Genomic DNA, 5,272 nt, shown 5'->3' with positions numbered 1-5,272 from the left:
TTTTCATGATTTAAAAGAAATCATCATCATTCCAGCTTTACAACTTTGCGTGGGCCCTAGCCTCCTCAAAAATTTCTCTTCAGTCGTCCCTATCCATCACCTTCCTCCGCCAAGCACGTATTCCCATATTTCTCATGTCTTCATCGATGTTATCAAGGAACCTTGTTCTGGATCTTCCTCTTCTTCTCTGACCAATGGGTTTATCAAGGAGCGTTTTTCTTGCTGAGTCATTTTGTTCCATACTCATTACATGCCCTATCCACCTCAGACGTCCTATTTTAATATGTTTTACGATATCTGGTTCCTGGTATATTCTATAAAGTTCGAAGTCGTATCGTCTTCTGCTCACTCCATTGTCATTTACTACTCCATAGATTCGCCATAGTACTTTTCTTTCGAAAAATTTCAACATATTTTCATTACTTTTGTTTTGTTAGATTTTGTTTGTATCAAACGAAACCAGCAAATATTCAAGAATTACAACAGAGAATTCGGACAGCAATAAACAATATTTCTCAAGACACAATAAACAAGGTTCAACAAGAATTTGTACAACGTTTGGGTTGCTGTCAAATAAAGCAAGGGCTGCAGTTCGAACATTTATAAAGTCATGTATTTCATCATATTCTGTCCCCTAGACAATAAGTATTTTTGATAATATTGTTAATTTAACTAACGATAATGTGACGTCATTAGTGATTTGTGTAGGATTTCTCCTAAAGCAATAATACAATTACAAATCATCATTTTCTTCTTGCAGTAAAACTTGCAGCATTTCGTAATCCATATTTTTTATGTCATACCCAACCTCAACTGAATTAATACGATAGCAACTGCTGCCTGGCGGCAAGTGAACTTCCATCTGCAGTTGCTGTCTGCCGTCTGAATTAATTGTCGGAATCGTACCTTTACATAGAAAATAATTTTCTTTTAATGCATGATAATGCACGACTACATGTTGCTGTGTGGTTTTGAGAAAACAGGAAGCTATCTCGCACTACTAATACGATGAAGCGTTTATTTTTTAATAAATTCCACAGAGTGTTGCAAAATAAGATAAAAAACATAACTTTATTTTTACACATTGTATAGGGGTAAAACGACATTTCTCAAAAAACATCGATACAGTAACCTTAGAAATGGACTTATACTTATGACGGCGTTATGCATCACTAGACCAAGCGCCAAAAATTGATTTTTGACTTCAAAGTTTTCACTCTATTAAAATTCAGTATATGTTACAATAGTCGTAATTTTTTGTTTTCGAAGACAGTTTTTTATGTTTTCTCTAAGTGCGAAATAGTAACTTGTTAATGTTAAAGAAAAGCGAAAAAAAAAGGCTTTTGGTCGACTTACGATTTTTGCCACATTGTGTGTTATACATCAATAGACCAAGCGACATGGAGGTTGTTTGTTCTAGTGATGCGTAACTAAAATATCACTTTTAGTGAATGATTAGTAGGCCACAAGCTATTTTTTCTATTTTGGTATGACAATAAAAGTCGTTGTTTTGAATGTTTTATTTTACTTAAAAAATCAATTAAAAATATAAGAAAAACTTGAACTCAGTGTTAACAATAGGTACAATTTTCTGAATATTGTGAAAATAGTAAATAATCATTACTCATCTCGTATGTCCAAGTCTAAGTCTCCATCAAATCCGTCAATGTCATCTTCTACTGTATTGTTACTGAAAAGGGAGGGATACAGAGGTTTTGCATCATTTGGTATTAGGTGTATTAAACCGAATATGTAACACCATTGAGGATGCTGTACAAATTGAACAAGCTGGATTTAGAAGAGGACGAAGTTGCTGTGACTAAGTGCTATCCTTAACTACATTTATTGAAGCTGGCTTTGAAAGACGCGAAAAATCTGCCATAACATTTATAGATCTCACGGCTGCCTATGACACTTTGTGGAGATAGGGCCTTATTTATAAGCTGATGAAAATCATACCTTGCCTCAAAACTTGTCAGCTGATAAACAATCTACTGACTAACAGACTGTTTCAGGTATATATGAATGATGCACAGAGTAACGTTAGAAAACTTAACAACGGCTTACCTCAAGGCTCAGTGCTAGCTCCTTTATTATTTAACCTTTATACAGCAGATATACCTGAAACAAAATCGAGAAAATTTGCTTATGCTGACGACCTGGCCATTGGCTTCCAAGATAATAGTAAAGAAGCAGGAGAACGAGCTCTAAACGAGGACTTAACTACACTAAGTAACTAGTTTAAGAACTGGCGCTTACGTCCTAACACAAGCAAAACTAAACCTGTCTCTTTCACCTGTCGAATCAACTTGCGGGCGATACTCTCAATGTAACTCTAAATGATACAGCTACCAAACATAACATCATACCCAAATATCTAGGCGTCACACTTGATAGAACACTCACCTTCAAAAGTCATCTTACAAACGCAGCCGGTAAACTAAGAACAAGAAATAACTTAATATCAAATCTTGCTGGAACAACTTGGGGTGCTTCTGCAGATACTCTTCGGACCTCTGCTCTAGCTTTGGTTTTTTTAGTGGCAGAATATTGTACACCAGTATGGCTAAATAGTGCACATACAAGCAAAATCGATGTCCAACTTAACCAAACCATGAGAATAATCACTGGAACAATAAAACCAACGCCAGTGAGATGGCTGCCTACTTTGAGCAATATTGCTCCACCATATCTACGCCGTACAGCAGCATTAGTGAGAGAGTACCAGAAAATTGTAGCCAACGTACAATTACCAATACATCAAGATATCCCAGACATCTCAAAAGAGCACCAGCGACTGAGATCTAGAAATCCTCCAATACGATCTGCCCGAAAAATTGGTAATTCCTATGATATACATAGGCAATGGACAACAAGATGGATGCCAACAGTAGAATCGGACTATATTAAGATATCCACCCCAACTCAGGGTTTCATCGGATCAAATCTGCCCCGGTCCACTTGGGCAAGGCTTAATCGTATACGTACCGGATATGGTAAATGTGCTGATTCGCTGTCCAGGTGGGGTCGTGCAGAAAGTCCACAGTGCGATTGCGGACAATCTAGACAGACCATAACATTGTGTTTCAGACTGCTTGAATCGTGCCTACCGAGGAAACCTCCAGGACTTTGCGGAATGTTCCCCAGAAGCAATTGAATGGCTATGTAAATTGGACATTAATATTTAGTGTCATTCATTCTATCTTTAGTGTTTAAATAATATATTTAATATATATGTATATAAATAAATATAAGGTTGAATGCTCGAATAAATGAACTTTGATCAAATAAAAGGCATATATCGAGCACAGTTTAATTTAATCTTGCCCAAGTACTTTCGATCCCTAGATCATCTTCAGGGGCATTTCGTCAATTGCGGCCTATCCGACAAGAACAAAATGTCATAAACATATAATTGTACATCACACTACACTACAAAAGGACAAACAAACACTTTAAAATTATTGAAGAAAAGCTACATTGCGTGCAGAAGCCGGAGACAGAATGAATATATATGTATGAAGATATATGTATATATTATTGTATTTGTATATTTATCGTACTATGAAAGTCCATACGCTAAATAAAATAAATAAGGTGTATTAAAGATCTTAAGTCGTTAAGCTTAGGCACAGAAAGCGGCTTGCCTGTGGGCCAAAGAGGAATCAAGTGGTTACTTAGGTTATCTACTTACTTATCTACTTCAACTTCACTAGTGTTAAAATCAGTTTTCATAAAAATTCTCAGTGGTTTATCCTTTCTTATTCCAATTTCTCTTGTTTTAAGCCAGCTTACCCAACTGTTTTCTATGTCTGATTTACGGTTTGTAATCATAGTTTCCAACTTCTTTGTTCCAACGAATTCTTCTTTCGTCATTCTGTGAACTACTAGTGGGTTTTTTTTACGGGATTGCTTCATTACGTTTAGATAATCATCAACGGTATATAAACGTTGTTGAAATTATAGGGCATTTTTAATATCTCCAAAATCACTATCATTGGGTAAAAAACTATGACCAGGAAAGAGATAGCTTAATGTAATTTTTTCAATGGTAGGATGAGTTTCCAAAATCGTTTTCAGAATTAAAACTATTTTGATATTGTGGTTTTGGCAGCCACAAGAGTATCACCACAAAATTACATGTTTTGCAGAAGTAACATTTTCTTCAATGTGTTTCTTAAGACAACTGCCTACTTCCTGGGCTCCACGACCAGCTTCACCTTCTATCCAAACACAACAATGACCTTTGTTATCCTTGCCGCTATAGATACCAAGGTTGTAAATACATAATTGGCGCTTATAATATACGATATTTGTTAGAATTTTCGGAAGGGGAAGAGTTTTTCTAAATCAAAACAAAAGGTTTCCACTTCTGGTTGATCGTTGCTCATCTTCACTAGCTTTCTTCTAGATTGTGCATTTTCAGCTTCTTCTAAGTGCACATTTTTTTCTTCCTTTAACTTGCTTACTTTTTCGTTATCTGCGCAATTTTTAATTTCTAATTCGAAACAATCACATCTACTACAAGTATCTTTTTTCAACTTTTTTCTTTGAAGATTAAATCGTGTTAAAAATAGTTTTTTGTACAACGAAAATTTAACAGGATCATTCTCTGCTTCTTCAATATATAATTCATACATTTTACTTAATGTTGTTTCTTTTGTTAGGTATTCTCTTTCTGTGTTAGCTCTTCTGTAATGTGACTTGTACTTAGGGAATTTCATTATGTGCTCAATTACTTTTTGTTTACGATTATCGTTAATTTTATTATGACCTCCACACTTTGACCACGACAATCTCGAACACCCATTGGACATTTCACAGCTTTCAATGCTGCATTGACTTTGCAACTTGATATTCTGAAGGTCTGTAAAAAGAAAGGTTTACACACTGTCACAGCGAATATTGTGTATGTCCTTGTAGTATTTCTTTTGTTACTGGTTTTTTTCTTTTACGCTTTATTGGGACTTGAACATATTTGATATTAGGTACACATTTATTACACACTTGATATTTGAACAAATTAAAGCTCAATTTTATAGAAAAATTTAAGTAATAACTGACACTACTTCTTAACCTAAACGCCTCAACAAGTTATTGTCAACAACGTTTATGTACGTATGTTACCAAATATTCGATTTACAATCAGTAAAACGCTCTCAAGAGGCGCTTGGTCTACTGATGCAAAACTAATACAGAAAATTATTCGCTTGGTCTAGTTATGCAAAATTCAAAATCCAGAATAAGAAGAAAGGCACTTGGTCTTTTTAAA

The sequence above is a fragment of the Diabrotica undecimpunctata genome, chromosome 3, assembly GCF_040954645.1.
Source record: "Diabrotica undecimpunctata isolate CICGRU chromosome 3, icDiaUnde3, whole genome shotgun sequence".
Classification (NCBI taxonomy): Eukaryota; Metazoa; Arthropoda; class Insecta; order Coleoptera; family Chrysomelidae; genus Diabrotica; species Diabrotica undecimpunctata.
This window is presented reverse-complemented; position numbering follows the sequence as displayed.